The 19,837-nt window shown below is 43.8% G+C and overlaps 2 protein-coding genes across 6 annotated transcripts in view; one reads left to right on the forward strand and one right to left on the reverse strand.

Annotated features, from left to right (window-relative positions):
• The window catches only part of MACROD1 (mono-ADP ribosylhydrolase 1), a 324,726-nt gene that overhangs the window by 73,098 nt on the left and 231,791 nt on the right, over positions 1–19,837 (forward strand). The gene's annotated exons all lie outside the window — the stretch shown is intronic.
• FLRT1 (fibronectin leucine rich transmembrane protein 1) overlaps positions 1–19,837 on the reverse strand; it is a 163,532-nt gene that overhangs the window by 32,501 nt on the left and 111,194 nt on the right. Inside the window, exon 2 of one of the 2 annotated variants that reach the window (XM_082202735.1) lies at positions 16,378–17,209. The exons of the other annotated variant lie outside the window; for it this stretch is intronic. The gene's annotated coding sequence lies outside the window, so the exon portion shown is untranslated. The remainder of the gene's footprint in view (positions 1–16,377; positions 17,210–19,837) is intronic. 2 annotated transcript variants of the gene reach the window in all.

The raw sequence follows: 19,837 nt of genomic DNA on the forward strand, positions 1-19,837 counted from the left end.
TGTAGGATTGCAGCCTAATCCTGTGCATTTTTACTCAGAAGTGAGCCATACTCCCTTAGGACTCAGCTATACAGCTGCAAATAAAACGTTTTAAGTGAGTCTTAAGTGCAATATGCAAAGTGACATTAGATGGCGATTGTGAGCCTTATGGAAAATTCAATGCATTTTTTAAAAACACTTTAAAAAAGCATTTTCAGAACGGCTTTTATATGTGAGTAGATTCCACCTTAAATGAAACATAATTCTCAAGTAAATGTGTATAAGATTGCAGCCTTAGAGCCCTGAGCTCAGGGGTAAAATTCTAACACAAGAAGAAGATAGCCACCACCCGTACCCTACATCATATAGGAAGCATGCAGCACATTGCATCATGTCATGGCTCTCCACAGACCCTGAAGTGCCCAGGCCAGCAGACAGAGAAATGAATATGGAAAAAACCTCAGTGGAAATGAACAAAACTCAACTACCACCAGAGCATTCTGAGGACTGCTAAAGTATATTTAATAAGGCATGTTATATACAGCGAACTCTTCTGATTAAGAAATAATTTATTTTTCTAAAGATTTTTTGTTTTCTGCTAACCTAACACAAGTAAAAAGGTCAAGTTCTAAAGCCCTGAGTTTATTTGTTTATTAAAATTGCTTATTTTTTTTAGTTTTCCAAAGGAGCCCAGGGCAGCACACGCTTCTGTGATTTTTAAAAAGACCAACAATTTAAAAAAGCATTTAAAAAAAAACTCTTAAAAACAATAAAGCCAATTTAGGAACATACATAACCAAATCATGTGCCTGGATAGGCCAGCCAAAACAAACAAGCAGGTATCTAAAAGACTACTGCACCTTCCCTCTAGGAAAACAGGAGGCTGAATCTGAGATGTCAACCTCAGATTCCATTCATTGAGGGGGTGTTGAAATATCTCTGGGCTTCCATCACAACAGATGGGTGCAGCCTACCTGATTTTAACAGGAGGGGTATAAATGGTGCAACTGGCTGGGAGTCAGAAGAGAGTCTTGTTTTTCTCCCCACCCTTTCCTGGGCAGAATAAGTTGTATGGTTCCGTTTTGTCTCAGGGCCCAGACCAAAATACGCAAGTATGGGCACTTCCCTCTGTTGCTCCCCACCCCCAGCAGTGTGATTCAATCACATACCCAGCAAATTTATGTTGTGCAACTAAAGATGTGGTGCTCTTGCATAACAAACCTGCTTCCCCCTAAAATGAGACCTTTCCCCCCCAATATGGAAAGTGACAGTGAAATGCTCTGGAAAAAAGGTGGAATAATGTTTGCTTGATGTAACCTTGTCTAAGCTCCCCATAAACAAATCAGAATGAATTCTCAATAAAATACCTGATGTTATCTCACCTCCTTGTAAGCCCCACAAACAAATCAGGATGGGTGCTCAATAAACAGGTCATCTGGAAGCAACCCATGTATGATCCTTTGCAAAAATAAATAAATATAACTTCCATAGCTGTAAGGTAATAGAAACAGAGTATATATCATGGTTGAATCATCTCTCTCCCTCCCCCCTTTTTTACTCCCTTATTTATTGTTTTCAGAAGGGTATGGGTTGGGGAGTTGTTAGGCAAAAGCATCACAGAGTAGGGCTTGTGGATTTAATTAAAGGCCCCCACCTACCCTTTTCTTCAAAATTCCATCATGTGCTTGACCCTGGACCAAAATGACATACCTGCCAACAAGTTTCCTTTCCTTTCCTTCTTTGTCTGCCTTTCTTATGCTTGGGGAGAGCTAAGGTCTCAGGTTCAATTCCTGGGATCTCCCGGTACGGCTGGGAGTGTACCCTGGCTGAAACTTTGGTGAGCTGCTGCCAGTCAGTGTGTACAATAATGAGTTAGCTGGACCAATGGTTTCTAACTTGTCATTAGGCAGCTTCCTCTGTAAGGGTCGGGTTCAATCACTGGCACCTCCCCAAAATCCTAGAGAGCTGCTGCCAGTCAGTGTAGACAATAATAGATGAAACAATGGTCTGACTTGGTATAAAACACCTTCCTATGTTCATTTAAGTGCTAGCTTTCTATAGGCAAAGAACTTCTGGCGTGGGGGAGATCAGCCAAATCTGCAAACCATGCAATTTACTTAAAAATAAAATAAAAAATATTTCAGTTGGCACTGATATTTAGGTTTCCTTCCTCGAATATCCAGCTTTCGTTTAAAAAGTGGGGAAAGTCTGTAACCCTTTTTCCTTGCAGAGATGCAAGGAAATGTATGCAGGCAGCATTCCACCCAATTGTTCAGCAAGGAGCATGCTGCCTCTTGCCTTTCCAGCACTCCTGGAGGGATGACACTTAAAAAAACAAACCCATTTAAGTTGCCTTTATTGAAACTGTTCAATGAATGTAACAGGGCGGCTGGGTCTGTCCAGGTCTGAGCACTCTTGGGCTGAATCAGCCATCTGTCAGACCCGTGGGCTGTGCCACAGAGCACAGGAATGAGCTCCAGACAAATGAGCCCCGAGCCCAGCCGGGTGGGTGGCACCTCACAGCCCCTGGCAGAGTCTGAAAGGAGCTAGTCATTTTCTTAATTCCCTGGCAACGAGGGCGGGGGGGGGGAGAAGTATTACAATATAGTTTTTCTTTAATTAAAACATGTTCGTTTGGTACACCAAAGTGCCTTAAGTGAGATGAATAAACACGTCAGAGAAAGCACACTGCTTTGGCCCTTGGGGATGGCACCAATGGCACCTTCAGCTCCCTGATTTTGCCGTACGCTCCCCTTGCGGCTGGGCAAGTCCCTTGATTATCCCTACATCTGCCTTCTGTGGTGTCTTCTTGGCAGACAGGACCTGAGTCTCACACGTTAGCTACATATGCCTCTGCCAACAGGGCCCTCCCTGACTTCACCAAAATGAAAGGGAGGGGTTTTGTCTGAGTCCTCCTGCTGTGTATGCGTGTGTTTCAAAGCTCAAATTAAATCCATTATTTATAGACAAATATAATAGCTAGAGATTGAATCGCTGTACATGTTGGCTTTCTCTGCTCAGTGCCTAGAGAAGTTGGGAAATGCGAGCTAATAGTAATTGGGTGTACAATGTGTGTGGCCTCATCCTAGGCATATTCGGAGGCAAAGCCCCACTAGAGCTGGTGTTTTGCTCTCAGCTAAAGGTGTGCATGGTTACAGCAGCTCAAGCTGATTCATCACTTAGATGAACTGATTAAAAACATTTTGGTAAATTAGAAAAAGATGCCTCTGATTAATCAAGACAGATTTCTTTTTAAAATGGTTAATTATTTTCAATACACACTTATAAGGAAAAGCATGTGGTTAGTGACATCTTAGAAGAGGCATTTCTCCTTATCTAGCACGGGAGAGAACACCTTTTCTAAGATGGTGCCTATCACATTGTACTCATTAGCTAAAAGCAGAGTTCCTTCTCCCCTTTCTATTGTTTTATCAGTTTACAAATTTATGTAGATTTATTTGACCAAGGTTGCTTGCTTCCAGATGACCAGTTTATTGAGCATTCATTCTGATCTGTTTGCATAGAGCTCAGACAACATTGTGGCAAACAACAGTTATCCCACACTTACCAGTATGTTTTCCCATCACTTTACCTGTAGCAAAAAGTCTAATGTTGGGTAGGAAGTGAGTTTGTTGCAAAAGAGCACCTTGTGTTTGGCTTCCGTCTGTCTCTAGAAACAAAGAAGTGTTCCCCTGAAGGTGAAGCCAAACTGCTGGAGAATGACAGCTCCCCTCCCCTAACATCCCATACACCAAACCAATGTTGATTGTGCAACCTAAATTGTCCAGTATGTGTTGAATCCCACCCAAAAATAGTTACAGTCTGGGGACACCCCAAAATTCACATGATTAAGAGAGAGCACTTGCTTTAGTTAACATAGAGTATTCACAGATAGCATCTAAAATGTTTCTTATTACAACAATTCTGTATTGTTATCTCCAAATTAAAGATTTGGGTGGGGAGTGGGGAGGCAGAGAAATTGTAGTTTCTCCTAAAGCACCTGTGGAACAGGAACCAAAACCCCGTGACCTAATGTGGGTTGCAGCAGTAGCAATGTTCTGCCTCCCCCAAGCATGCTGCCTCCAACAGTGTAGGTCGAGCATAATCATTATGGTTAGCCACCATTGATATCTTTCTCCTCCATGAATTTGTCTAATCCTCTTTAGACCATCCAAGTTGAGGCCATCACTGCCTCTTGTGGGAGCAAATTCCATAGTTTAACTATATGCCATATGAATGCTCTCTCTCTGTGTGTGTGTGTGTGTGTGTGTGTGTGCGTCTTTAAAGAGGCATACCGGCAACCCAAGTTCTGTCTTCTGCACAGGAGCAGGGTATCAGGTGGGGATATGAAGCAATGCTTAAATCACTGTTGGGCTCTTTATGAAATCCACAAGCCCCAACCCTGATTCTCCCCAGCTGTAGCCAAATGCATGGACCTTTGAGCTAAAATCTGCAGCTAAGGGGGCCAGGTCCCCTTTGTAATTCAGGCACTAAATTGGAGTCTAGAGGCTGGGCAGCTGAAGCCCAATTTGCTACAGACCTTTCTTTGGAGTGGAGATTCTCCCTCCTCCCTCTGTGACACTTCACACCGCCCTCCCCCCAAAAACACACACACTGAAGTAGTTAAGAAGCATAATTCTCCCCCTGGCAGAGGTGCCAAGCCTCCATTAAGTTAATATCTATGGAACTGTTTGAAGTAAATAATAAGTTTTTCTTCCTTTCTCGTTTTGGGTTGCCCCTTTCATCTTTCCAGAGCAGGCCGGATGGCAGACCATAATTACCCTCGCTGCGGCTTGCTCGGGGCTTTTATGCTGCAGTTGTTATTAAAAGGGCCAATGGCTCTGGGGAGCAAAGTAGGCTTGTGCGGAGTCTTTCTTTAATCCAGAAACTCAGGTGCCCCTTCATCCCCCTCCAGGGTAGCCATACTCAGCCCTTGTCAATCTGACAGACGGGAGCAGACCTTGCTGGCTGAGGAGCTGAGGCTGACGTATGGCAGTTTCAGTCTTGAGCTGCTTTGTGCAGGATGCACATCTGGAAGAGAAGCTGACCCAGGCTTTGCCTTCAGCTGCTTTGTTCTGCCCTTTTTCTTCCCCTTAGAAAACAAAAAAGGGAAGAGAAGAGCAAGGTTCTAGGCCTCATGAGTCCACACACTGCTGGAAAATGTGCAAATAGGTTTGTTCTTTTAAACATAAGACAGTCTGTCTTACTCCATCAACCACAGGCTTGCAAGCAAAACAGACTTGTTCAGTGGACAGAATGGAAAACTTGACTTACAGCACAGATCACCTATGTGGTACACCCCTGGGGATTCCCAGTACCCACAAAACCTCTGAGCTCTTGCAATTCACCACCTGCTTGGTGATGAGGTAGTGAGAGTGGCTACCTTTTTTCTCCCTTGAGAAGTACACAGAGCTGAAAGAGGAAGTTGGAAGACTGATCCTCCCCACCCCACTTCCTCTTTTAGCTCTGTGTGCTTTTCAAGGTTTATATTAAATCTGCTGGCTCTGACTTTTATCCAGACACCTTGGAAAAGCAACGTTTTGACATGTACCTCTGAGGGAGTAGGGAAGCTGATCCCCAGGGGGGAAGTGGCTAAAAAAGGTGGCTCTTCCCAGCACTTCCTCAAGAATAATGTTCATGGGCCTAAAAAGGATGACAGGCTCTAACTTACAGGAATCTAAAACATGTTTCAATGTTCACGATGTGTACGTTTTTCCTACTGCTGCCTCTGGGTTAAACAAGTTTGGTAGGTTTTTGTATTGTTTCAAAAACCCCGCAGGCCCTGTTTGAGCAGAAGCATAAAAAGAATTACAGTGATACCTCGGGATGCGAACAGGATCTGTTCCGGAGCCCTGTTTGCATTCCAAACGGAACGTAAGATGCGACGGTGCATCTGTGCGTGCGCGGGTCGTGTTTTGCCGCTTCCGCGCATGCACGTGACGTCATTTTGAGCGTCTGCGCATGCGGCGAAACCCGGAAGTAGCGCGCTCCGTTACTTCCGGGCTGCCCCGGAGCACAACCCGAACACGCTCAACCTGAAGCACATTCTACTTGAGGTATGACTATCTCCACATTTGTGTGGGAAGTGATGTCTCTATCATACCACCTTCGACCCTTTTAAAAACTCTTGTTGGTCTCCATCTCTATCCTAAGAGTGCAATTCTGTCCATACTCCCCACCAAGTAAGTATGGATGGGATTGTGGTTTTAGGATGGAGGTGGAGATCAACAAGCCCCATTGAACACAGGAAGGCTCACTTTTACTCAGTGCACAGGATTGGGCTCAACATCATAATATGCTTTAGTATGGAAGGCTCATATCTTCCTGCTCTAGTGCATTTATTTAAAAAAACAACCCACAACAACCCACACTTGTGAGTTTGGATAACAAGTCATGTAATGTGGAAAACTGCCATGTTTCATTTGATTGATAGTCTCTATAAAGGTAGCTGTTTAGTTCTGCTCCCTAAATTCAGGTTTACATAGAATTTCAAGTGTTTGGCAGGAACAAGAAGTTGATGGAGGGGAACCAGAGGAAGGCCTGGAAATTGAGCTTATTTCCCTCTCTCCAGTCTCCCTCTGTGTACTCACTGCTTCACTGAAAGCCTTAAAAAACAAATAAATTCTGTTTTAATTTTGCAATATAATTGCAAACAAAACAAACAAACAAACAAACAAACAAACAAACAAACCACTAAAAAGAAAATAAAAGCATAAAGATTATGAGTTCATTACATACCTGGTGTGAAATCTTACTCCAATAATATAAAAAACAAATAAATCAGTTTTGTAGACTGACCATCTCATCTTTCAAATAACCAGGGCATCTTACATTCTCTTTCTTTTCTATTATTTTAAGGAAAGTTATATCCCTTCTGAGAGATGGGAAGCAGCAATTTTCAGAAGAGACCTGAAGTTTTGTATCCTGGCCCTCAAAACCTTGTCCCACTGCTTTCCCCCAAGGAAAGCCGCTCTTTAGCGCTGAATTGGAGCAAACAGCAATATCTGTTGATTGATGCTTGCTCTGATTTAGCAATATTAGCTGGGAAAGGAGCAGGGCAAGGGGAAAACCACTCAGACCTGTGCTTCCTAGGCATGGGACAAGCAGAAGTGTAGATGAACATCCTATCTGGATTCTGAGGCAGATTCCGCCTCCTATCTTCCTTAGTTCTTCTCTATGCTCATAACAGCTACTAAACGGCTTTGGCCCAGTATACCTGAAGGAGCGTCTCCACCCCCATCGTCCAGCCCGGACACCAAGGTCCAGCTTCGAGGGCCTTCTGGCGGTTCCCTCACTGTGAGAAGTGAGGCTATAGGGAACCAGGCAGAGGGCCTTCTTGGTTGTGGAGCCCCCCCCCCCCCATGCAATGCCCTCCCATCAGATGTCAAGGAAATAAACAACTATCTGACTTTTAGAAGACATCTGAAGGCAGACCTGTTCGGGGAAGTTTTTAATGTCTGATGTTTTACCATTTTTTATGTTTTGTAAGTTGCCCAGATGGGTGGGGTATAATAATAATAATAATAATAATAATAATAATAATAATAATAATAATAATAAATTAAACTGCCACTTGCATTTTAAAAGGGATACCAAATCCTGTGGCATAGATTCTGAAGTCACTTTGCATGCCTGCTGATGAGTAAACTACACATTACAAAACTCATGCAGCTGCGCTATAAAAGTTTATACATTCTGCAGGTAGTCATACGTTGGAAGCCGAATGCCTTGGCACTTCTACGCTTTGGCTCCTGAACGCCGCAAACCCAGAGGTGAGTCTTCCGGTTTGCGAGCATTCTTTGGAACCTGAATATCCGGTGCGGCTTCTGATTGGCTGCAGGAGCTTCCTTCAGCCAATCGGAAGCCTCACCTTGGTTTCCCAACATTTTGGAAGTCGAACAGACTTCCAGAACGGATTCCATTCAACTTCCGAGGTACAATTGTACCTAGAAACATGGGAATGGAGTCAGACCATTGGTCCATCTAACTCAGTATTGTCCACACTGACTGGCAGCAGCTCTCCAGTGTTTCAGACATGGGATGTTCCCACCCCTACATGGAGATGCTGGGGATTGAACCTGGGACCTTCTGCATACCAAAGCAGACCCCCCTGCCACTGAGCTATGGCTCTTGCTTTTCCTGACTTTCCTTGCAACAAAATCTGAGATAATTCCACATATAGAAGGGGAAAACCCCACACTGGTGTTACAGAGGTAAAGCTCCACCATAATCCCCAGTCTCATTGCAGTGGCTCCCAACACAGGAAACAGAAAGTTTCTATCTCCTAATAAAGGCAAGCACAAAATTGCAGCTTTCGATTCCTTTATTTCCCTATCCTCCTCTTCCCAGCAAAAATATTTTCATATCAGATGTTACTATCAATATAATTAACCTCCCAAGACACAAATTTGAAATCCTTTCTTGTTCACCAGCGTTTTCTATTAACTCTGCTAGTTTTTCAACGTGGCGGGGGAAGAGGTACCCCATCTTCGTTTTTAAAGTATTTAAAGCATTTTTAAAGAGATATATAACATTTACATACCTGCCTACAATTACAGGAGAGATAAGGCAAGATGCATAATGCATGCAGCATGAAATTGGCAAAATAATTAACTTTAGGCTCCTTTTATTTGGGGGGGGGGCGGGGTAGGAAAAGAGAATCGCAAGGGCTGCCATTTCTATAAAAAGACACCTCCAGATAAATATCAGACAGATGCTTAGTTGGTCCTGGTTCTAGCTGGCTCGAGGCTCACATCATGATACTATCTTTCCCTGGCAAATTCTTGCAAGCCAAGCAGGATAGAATGCTGTCTTGATCCTTTAAGGAGCACCTTGGTCCCTGCAGCTCAGAATTGGGACAGACAGCTCTGCTCTGTCAGCAAGATGGAGAACCTGTAAGTAGAGAACTGGTGGAACCCAATTCAGATCTCAGCCTTGTTATGCATCCAGCAAAGTATAAGTCTCAGGCCTCAGCTTCTGCAAAATGGGTATAATGATACTAGCCTTCTCACCTTACTGGGTTGTTATAAAGAATAAGATTACTGACACGTTGAATGCCCTGAAGTACTGGTCCTCAACTGGAGGATGCACAAGTAAGGTTAAAAATAGACACTTGCTTATTGTGTAGCAGGCAGTGAAGGCTGGTATATTAAGGCAAATGGGAGACTCCCCCACCAAACTCAGTCATCATGCCTTCTTACTTACATCCAGTTCAGTGGGAGGCACTGCCTATCAGCTTCTTAGTCTCCGAATGTCTTTGTAGAATTCAGCCAGGAGGAGGATGGGGACAAACCTAGAATCAGTTGACTCTGCTTATATTTTGCTCTAGCGCCACCTACTGTCAGGCTCCTTCCGTCTTACCAGTTCCCATGGACACCAGCAACTACTGGTAGCAGGGAGCTACATGCTTGTTTTTCTTAAAACAATTACAGGTACAAGGAACCTGACCAGCACCCCAACATCTGATAGTAATCTCTTATTTTTCTCCCACTTTCCTCATTTTATCTTCTGAGCAAGGTAGATTTGGTTGTCACAAGTTTGCCACGTACGAGTTCATGTACTCTGGAAAGTCAGTTTTGTCCATAATGCAGATAGTTTATACTAACGATGGAAATCATGTGGTGGGATAGAAAAGGGTCAAATGATCCAACCCACCACCTGCTACTTTCTCACTTCACTCATCCACTTCAAAGTTGTTTTATAAAGGAAAAGATTACTGGGCAAAACATGTACCCAAAAGATAAATAAAATTTAAGAATTTTTTTAAGCCAACTAAGTTCTACTTAGGGTTGGGTGAATCTGTAAATTTTGGCTCCTCTAAGTTGCTCATTTTTTCATTCATAAGTTCAGTTCTCCACATCGGCTTGCAATCTTTTTTTAAAAAGGCTTCATGAAAATTCATTAGCATTTTAGAACTATTTTCTTATAATATACACAGGTATGTATGTAGTACACATTTTTGCGAATCAATTTCCCCTAATAACATGCATTTTTTACATGTTGCTTGCTTGCCTTCCAAAATTTGGAGAAGTGAAAACTTCAAAGGTTGTGTTTCAATTCTCATATTGTTTCAGGAAGTGCTAATTCAGTAGATTTGCCTTTAAATGTGAACTAAATCAAATTTCCTCCCCATCCCTAACTCAGAGCAGTCCCTTTGATATTAGTGGACATAGGTTTGTCATACACAGTAATTTTAATGGGTCTACTCTATGTGGGATTCAACTGCAATCCTATGCACACTTTCCTTGGAGTAAGTCCCATTGAGCATGCAGAAGGGTCATCATTTAGTGATAGAGCATCTGCTTTGCATGCAGAAGGTCCCAATAGGGCTGGAAAAAGAGCCCCTGTCAGAGGCACTGCCAATCAGTGCAGACAATACTGAGCTAAATGGATCAAGAATCTGACTAGGCTGCATCCTACATTCCTTGATATCACTGCTAAAGTAGCCTTCAGCTGTTTGCTTAGACAGTAGTAGTCTTCATTAACTGCCCTTTCTTCTCTCATGTGTGGTATTTTCTTACTATATCCCTTCCAGTATGTAGTTTGGTGCTTTTGTTTCTTGTCAGTTTTAACACCTTTAGGTGACATTTTTCTCTCACACTCTGATACTGATACAACTGTAAAAAAAAAGCAAAAACCTGTTTTTGCTAAGCTTTGTGCAAACTTTCCCCTAACCCTTTTACAACACAAGCTGCAATTCTTCCTTGTACACAGTATTTTAAGGTTGGCACTTAGGAGCACTGGAGAGGGGAGAGATCTGGGGTAAGGAGGAAGAGGGGAGGTGGAACATGTGAGGTTGGTGTAGCTCAGGCTTCTGAAACACTGGACCAGGGGAAGCCAATGCAGTACCCTGCACATGGGGTGGGCTGCAGCTTCCGTCATCCCTGACAACTGGAAGTCCACAACATCTGGAGGGCACCACTTTGGCTATCCTTGAACTGATTTGAAAAATCCACATTAAAAATGCCTTTATTAGATCAGCCAAAATGTTATGAAATAGTGTGCAAGCTTTTGAGGTCTCCAGAATTATTTGTCTGGCTTGATGTCAAACTAAACTCGAAAGCTTGTACGTTATTATATAACATTTTGATTGGCTTAACAAATGGACCAACACATCCATACTTTTATATGAGCCAGCATGTTCACGTTTTCCATACGGCTCCCTTTGCTTTTTGTGGACTAATTTGGAAATTAGAAGATGCAGGCTGGATCTAGAAAGCCTAGATTCTTCCAACGGAAACCCCAGACCCAAAGGTTAAGTTGCATATTCATAGGGCCTTTCCTGTGAAATTGATAGCAGCATCATGACCTGCCTTGGGATATTAGGTTGGGGTGAAACAACGGCCAACAATTAATAAAGACCATGCACTCTCCCCCCCAAGAAAGCAGCTTGGAGGGCTGTTTGGAACAAAGGTCAGGAACAGGCTTCCAGACAAGATACGGCAATTTCTATCTTTTAACTGGCTGTATCCCCCACTCTGTGTCAGAAAGAAAACAGATCATCATCTCTATTGGGGGCGGGCCGCAGTTCAGTGGTAGAGCATCTGCTTTGCATGTAGAAAGTATTGGTTTAATCCCCTGCATCTCAAGGTAGGACTGGGGAAAGACTCCTGGTCTAAAACTTTGGAGAGCCACTGCCAGTCAGTTCAGACATTACTGAGCTAGATAGAGCAATGGTCAGTATAAGGCAGCTTCCTATGTATGGCAAGGCAAATCTGACACACTGAAGCACCGAGGATGGTGTTGGACTCTGACGAACAACCATGTTAGCAGCTCACACGGAGAGCAGTTCCCCCACAAAAGGCAAATACAGGAAGGCAGTGATATACAAGGGACAGTTTACTGGAAAATAGGGGGTTATTCTTGACTGTGATGGGTTTTATTTTCGCAGCACACCCAAATGTTGGCTTACAGAGACACTGCGAATGTGTGGGCTTCCAGAGAGGAGCTCATGCCTGCTCTGCCCCTCCCTGGTCCTTTTTGCCGCCGCACCATGCTACGGTTTGTTGCTGGCTACAGCTTTTAGTTAGTGAGCAGAGAGCTCAACCACAAGTCTTGGTTCAGATGAGGTGCTAAGCCAAACCTTGGTTTGTTGTGGCATGTGGTGCTGCAGCAAAAAGAACAAGGGAGGAACAAAGTGGCTGCAGCCTGTTATCCTGGAGTGCACATTTATACAATCTTGCTAAGCCTTTTTCTGATTGACCAGCAAAATCCTTCTCTCCTTATTCCCGCCGGACTAAATTTAACAGGTGGGGAGGGGCCGCCCAGCTGCCAATATCCTGATGTCACTATGACATCAGGTAACACAGTGCTTTGAAGCCTTGATTGTTGGGACTTCAGAGCGCAGCTCAGGGCTGTTTGAAAGCCTTTTTGGAAACAGCCCAAGGCTGCTGTTTCAACCTCTGAAACCTGGAGTTCCAAAGAGCAGCAAGGGGCTGTTTACAAAAGAGATTTCAAACAGCCCCACACTGCTGTTTGAATCTTTGGTTTTTCTAGTTTCAAGGAGCAGTGTGGGAGGGAGAAATGGTTTCCACTGAAACTGCTGCTAAAGTGGAAATAATTTTTCTAGTCCATTTTAACATCCCCTCCAAAACAGTACTTCTGTCTTGTCAAGATTCAACCTGAATCCATATAATCCTTATAAGCAGTAGTAAGGCCCTCACACACAGCAATGCTAACTGACCACAGTTGGACTGCCATTTGTAGAGGCTCTCCCTTCCTTGTAAGACCTGTAGCGTCCAAAGTCTATTGCCTAACTGCAGTACATGCCCAGAACCAGCTGGTAAACTTAGGGGTGTACAGATTGTTTTGTGCAGATTCTCTCAGTTATGCATCCACCAACCTACCATTTCATACTGCTGGGTTGAGTGAATGGCCGCTTGCCACCTCTGAGTTCATGAGCTGATGGGAGGCTTGAATTGGGGACATTTTGTGGCATGCCAGTGGCATTCTTGGCCTCTGGGCTATGCCAGCTCTCTTCAGGACCCTTTTTGGGGTTTTCTGCTGCTGGCAGGTATATGTGTGTGTGAGAGAGAGAGGGAGAAAGCAAGCAAGCAAGCAAGAAAGAAAGAAAGAAAGAAAGACAAGGGAAGTTAGTTAATAAACTGGTAATCAATGGTGGGAGGGGGCAGGGGGCGGATCAGACACACTAGCAGCCGATTCATTACAACGCCCGAAAATGAGGCTGAGAGATTAATAAGCCTTTGATTTATTGGTGCTTTGAGCCCTTGAGCATTACTCACGGTGTGGCATTGACAGGCCCTCTGTTCCCACTGTGGCCTCTGAGAGCGGGGGTGGGAGGGGGCTGATGCCAGGACCCATCCGGATGAAGCCCTAAATGCCTGACTTGTCAAGGCATTAATGGCTTTGTTGTAAGCCCCACGGCCATGAAAGATTCCCTCTGGATGGGGTAATTGTTATTGATTATGAAAGCAGATAAATCCAGCAGGAGGGCAGAGCCTGTCGCTGGCGGAAAATCCGCCGATGAGGTTGCAAAGAGCTGCTTTGGCTGGTCTCTTGGTTGTAGGCTCCATGGGAAGGGCTAAAGCTCTGAGCATCTGCTTTGAATGCAGAAGATCTGAGGTTCAGTCTCTGGCATCTCCAGGTCTGGCTGGGAGAGACTGCTTGCTGGATACTCTGGAGAGCGGCTGCCAGTAGGTGTGGACAATACTAAGCTAGATTGGCCAATGGACTGGCTCAGTATAAGCAGCTATACTTGACGTATAGGTGACTTGGAGTGGTTGTGTGTCAAAGCAGGTATGCAATTGTTCTTATTTTGCCCCCATTTTTCTCTTTTAGCGGATGCCTTATTGAAATTTTGTTAGTGATTTGCTAAGTGTTGTTTTCAGGATTCAGCTGCAATTCTGGAGTGGCTTGTATCTTGTGTCTCTAAGACACATGCATGTAAATGCACATACATGGTACTAAGGTACCATGTGGTACACAGCCTGCCAATCTCTCTCTCTCTCTCTCTCTCTCTCTCTCTCTCTCTCTCTCTCTCTCTGTGTGTGTGTGTGAGAGAGAGAGAGAGAGAGAGAGAGAGAAGCTGTTGCTCTGAAGTCTGTTTTGATATGTTGATAACAGATTGTAGGACAGTTTTGTTCTCCAAGAAGTATATCTTTTTTAAAAAAGAACAAACATCCTGGTAGTACAAAATCAGTGTTGGGTTGGGAGTAAATTAATACGGCAAGTAGAGCAGAGCTTCATGTAATATTAGGCAGTGGCTTGGGGCTCCACCAGACAACCTGTTTATTGAGCATTCATTTTGATTTGCTTGCAGAAAGTTTTTTTTGCAGAGGTTAGCTTATGTCTGGTCTTTACTGAACATTCCTTTTGCTTTGTTTGCAGGGTGGTTATGTGACAAGGAACATTCATTCTGATCTGTTTGTGGGGTGTTCCTGTTAGTTATTTGTTCACCCCACACTTTGCAATGCCATTTCTGCAAAAAGTTATTTGTTTTTGAAAGTGGATTTGTCGCCCTAGGGCAACAGAGCATTCTGGGCATTGTCATTTACACCTCAGAGAATTACAATTTCCAGCAACCCTGAGTGGTTTTACAATAAATCTGTATTTCCAGGGAACTCTGGGAATTTTAGGTCTGCGAGGGGGATTGTAACTTGAAGAATTTGTGCTTGGGTTTGCTTTTTCCTTCTCCCTCCCCTATTTCCTTTTCCTCATGTGTCATGTCTTTTTTGATTGTGACCCTGAGGCCAGGGAGTGACCCATCTTAGAAATGTAAGCCACATAAATGCTATAAGTAAAGAAATTAATAAATCTAGTTGGCTGTTCTGTGAAACAGGATACTGAACTGGCCTGATCCAGCAGAAGTTTTATTCCATTGTTATGTCCTTAAGGGATGGGCAGGTGAGCCAAGGAAGTGTGATGGGTGGCTGCCTTTCACACAGTGGCTGCAGTTGTACATCACAGTACACCCATAGTTTACTGTCAAGACACAGGTGGCCTTCTGCTTTGCTTTCCCCTTACTGTGTAAAGCAACAAGAATCCACAATCTCTGTTTTAGTGTTATGTCTGGACCAGGGATTGTGGTTTGTTTTGCTCCAAAACTCCATAAAGTAAGGCCAAGGTTTGTTCTTAGCTTCTTGAACCATGGCCTCTGGTTCTCTGGTTCAGAATGCAACACTAAATCAAGGATCAAGGTCTGGAACTTTTCTGAGGAAAGCAGTAAAGTGTGAGCCATCTCCACTGTCACAGTAAACCGTGGTGGCAAGGCTACATGTCTTGACTTTGCTATGGCACATTATTTCATGGAATCATAGAATCACAGAATTGTAGAGTTGGAAGGGATCTTGAGGGTTGTCAAGTCCAACCCATGCAATGCAGAAGTCTCTTGCCCAACGTGGGGCTTGAACCCTTGACCCTGAGATTAAGAGTCTCATGCTCTACTAACTAAGCTACTTTATATGCTTAGTTCCCAACTGCAACCAGCTGCATAGTATACCTGCAGCATGAAATGGGCCAGTCCCATAAAAGCCTTCCTTCTGGAGTCCATGGGTAGTACACAGTGGTGCTGTGCAACAGAACCTAGAAGTGCTTCTGTAATTATCATTTGCTGTAATTTAGGGATAGAGACGGGCAAATCTATCAGTTTCAGTTTTTCTCAATTTCTCATTTTTCCAGTCTTCAGTTTTCCACATCAGCATGCAATTTTTTTTTAAAAAAGTCATTTATAATTTATTGGCATTTTATTGCAAATGTATCATAACTTTGAAAAAAAATGTATGCAGTTTTACCTAATGTACATGTATCTTTGCAGAGCAATTCCCCCCAATAGAATGCATCTGTATATGGTGTTTTCACTAATATAAGCATTACTATGCACATTCTACCCTGGTCTGTGCATTTTTAACACATTCCTTGACTGGAGAACTGCATTGCAAATTTCGAAGTGCGAATTGCAGAGAATGGCAGCATTTCAATTTGTGTATTGACTTGGACGTGCACATTAGATAGATTTGCCTCTAAACGCTAACAAAATCAAATTTCTTTCCCATCCCTACAACGGGTTGGGGAAGCTGTAAGTGGACTACAGTTCCCATCACCCTTGATTGCTGGCTAAGGCTGATGGGAGTTGGAGTCCAGTAACATCTGGAGGACCACAGGCTCCTAATCCCTGCCATAACTGCTCTTTCTCTCCAAGAGCTGCAATCGGAACTCAGCGATCTCTCACCTGCTGCCTTTGCCTCCTATTCAGCCTACTTTAGCTCTTGTTTTTTTCTCAGCTCTTTCCAGAATGGCTATCCTTCCATTTCCCATTCAGTGCTGTCTGCCTTTATTTAAAGGATGGATTAGATTCACAGAGCTTTGCAACAGCTGATGGAAGACCAGCACACTGGTTTAGGGCACTGCTGTGAGTTCAGTGCTTCAATGAATAATCTTTACCTGTCTCTTAGATTCAGAGAAGTGGCCGGCGGAGGTTAGGGTTCTCGGATCTTGCCTTTTAACGTTGATTTCCTCCTCCTCTTTTTCCCATCGACCTTCCTGAAGGCTTCAAGACCACTTGCTAGTTGAAAGGAGCTGTTTTACATGCTGTGGGTTGCCTGCCAGTCGCCTCTCCTTTGCTCCTCTCAGTGTACAGATAAATTCCAAGGACACCTTCTGGCCCACCATAGGCCACGCCAAAGTGGCTCGGGAAAATGCCCTTTGCGGGAAAGGGAACGCTTTCCTCCTCCCCAGCAGTTCTTCCACCTGCTTTTCTCTTCCTTTGCTTACTCGCCTTCAGATCCGGTGGTCTGAGCTGGTGCCAATTTGAGATCCCATCATAATGGTGAATCGGTGTCTTCCCTTGAATTTGAACATTTGGGACAGCCTGGTTTGAAAAAGAGTTCTGGTTTAGCCTTTCCTAGACCCACCGCTTAAGCTTTCCTCCCTCCTTTTCCCTGCTTTCTCCAAAACTTACATCCAGCAATTCTCAAGCAGATCTCAGAGGGATGCTTCTTCAGAGCTGGGCTAAGACGGGGGAGCAAGCAGTGGCCACCAGCCTGGTTGACCCGCAGAGCTGACTTGTCACAGGCAGGTGGAGGGGGCTGATTTGTTATGCTGAGAATAAAGGTTATTTTCACCCCCACAAAAAAAGTACAGGTGGGACTCCAAATCATCAAAGTATTCCTTCTATGATCTGGCAGTGGAGTGTATCCTCCCAGCGATGGCAAAATGCGGATGGAATCAGGTTGGCAAGGCAGAGGCTGCAGGACCAGACAGCAGCTTCTAAAACCTGCAAAAAAGTCATTTGAGAAGGACGTTAAAGTCTGCAAAAGCAGGAGAAGGCTGCAAAAGCAGGGGAGCTGCTTCCCACTGCCCAACAGAACCTTGCATGCTGCGGTGCCTGCATGCAGCCCTGCCGAGCCTGACGGATCAAAGGCAGGCACTGACTGGCAAATGCTCAGACCGCTGAGCTGCAAAGGGCAAAGCAAAGGCTGCTTTACTCCACACGCACATACACCAACTCTAGGCTTTAGCTGGGCAGTTGTTTTTCAACATTCTGCCTTTAGGGTCCAGGGTCCACATCATTCTTATTTTTAATATTATTTTTAGGTCCAGGTTACCCATGCGGCAGAATGAGGAGGTGGTAGCCTGCTGAGTTCGGGTAGCACTGGCTGAACCACTTTGGATAGCAGGGAGTTGGGGAGTGTCACAGTATTGAACAGTTCTCTGTGTTTAAAAACTCTGTAAGCAGAAAGGCAACACAGCAGGCAGAAGTTCTGGGCAAGAGCCTTTCCATGCGATGTGCTCATTTTTTTATTTACAGAGAGTTGTGTGTGTCTCAACACAGTAGAGCATTCAAAAGTGATATGTCTAGAGGTGGTAAAGTATCAACCCATCTCCTTCTGTTAAATGTGTGGTCCCACCCTTTGTTTTAACTAACTTTTTTTTTTTTTTAAAAAAAAAAGGTTGTAAAATTGTTGGGCATATACCAACAATCACCATTTTAATTTTTCCTTCCCTCCCCCAAACTCTTACTTTATATAGATTTTAAAAATATAAATAAAAAAATGGTTCTATACCACCCAACAACCTGAGTGGATTGTTTGCCTTTATTCTAAAGGCAAAAACCATAAAACAGAAATGTACATAAAATCTAAAATAGCACAATACTTAAAATAATTATAATTTTATATACATAGATGGAAACCTTTCATTTGATCTCAGGAACTATTCTGCAAAATTTGGTTACAATATCTTAAGAGGTGTCCAAATGCATAGCAAAGAAACAACTTTCTTGAATATATAGTAGCTGGTCCCAAGAATTCATATCAGTGATCAGTGGTGCTCATGCCCAGAGCATAGAAGTGAGTAGGATAGACCTGACCTTTGTTTGCCACAGAACCTCTGCACTGTGCGAAGTATTCTGGGATCTGTTCTAGGGCACAGAGATCACATCAGGCACCAGCCAGGCCTGTTGGCATCATGCATTGCCTTGTGTGAACTGAATGCGGCAGAATTCCACCAATGCCTCTTTTCACCTGTGCACTCCAAGGGAAAACTGGGAAGTGCAAGCAAACCGTCTGCCAGGGAATCTTGGTGCCTTTATGTTTCTCACTTCCCTTACTTCTCAGTGATGAATCCCCAAGACAACCTGTTTCCTGAGAATGCATCCTGATTTTCTTGCATGAAGCTTACATGGAGGTTAGACCATGTCTGGTGTTTATTGAGCAGTCGTTCTGATTTGTTTGTGGGTAGGTTACACAACAGGGAACATTAATCTTGAGTTCCTTGCATGATATTTTATCGGTTGTTCATCCCACACTTTTTAATGCATTTCCCAATCACTTTCCAAAATGCAAAGTCATGTTGTTTTTAGGTGGATTTGTGGCTCCAGAGTGCTTTAATCCACTTTAAATTGCACAAACCTAATTTTTTTTGTATGCACCTGAATCTGAAGGCAACCTGATAAACCTGAGCAGAGGTGATTTTAGGTTAGCACGGCTGGGTCAGCTGCACTGGGTGCCAGCACCGCAGGAGGCACTGCAGGTATGATGTGGAATCCTTGCAAGAGGTGGTGGTGGGGGACAGCAAATTTTAGCATTGCACAGGGTGCTGCTGAAATCTAAGAGCCCAAAGTCCGCCACTGTTCTGAGGAACACTAAAGCCAAGTTTGAAAACAGCTGCTGTAGAGGATTTGAGGCCCCATGCCTTTCTTTCACGTGGTTGTTGGTGCTATTTAGATTCCAGAGTACATATTCCCCCTATAGGGCATTTTCACATGTGAAGCCTAAATTGGTTTCTGCAATTAAATGAATATAAAGAAACCTTGAATGTTGTTTTAATGGAAAGGCAGGGTGCAACTTCTCCAGATATGGAATGCAAGCACAACACTGACTAGAATGTCCTTTATGTGAATGTACATTTCATATACTCATATAATACTCAGATGCAATATTAAATGGACACTGTCAGTTCCCAGACCATCAATCCCTCTTTCCAGGGAACACTGGGAATTGTAGCATCCTTATCAAATCGCAGTTCCCAATATTCTTCAAGGGAAGCCATGGCATTTTAAAGTGGTATTGAAGGTAAAGTGCGTTAAAGGTAAAGTGCACATGGAGCATGTGATTTGACACATTATGTGGAAGGTGGAGATGCTGCTGAGAATGACATCTCCGTGTAGAGTTCCCACTCCACACCATTGTCTGCCACTGGCAGAAGTGGGAAAACATAGCAGCAGGACATGGCGGTCTAGGCCAAATGAGATGTTATGGAGTGGGGCAAGGGAAATGGGTACAGGGCTGAAATAGGTACAGTGACGGCCTGTTGCTCTGCATCACAGGTAGTCTGCCCCTTCTTCTTGAGCTGCCATACAAAATAGAGAGAGAGAGAAACTCAGCTCCCACAATTTCTCTTA

This window comes from Podarcis vaucheri (genome assembly GCF_965113315.1).
Source record: "Podarcis vaucheri genome assembly, chromosome: 16".
Taxonomy (NCBI): domain Eukaryota; kingdom Metazoa; phylum Chordata; class Lepidosauria; order Squamata; family Lacertidae; genus Podarcis; species Podarcis vaucheri.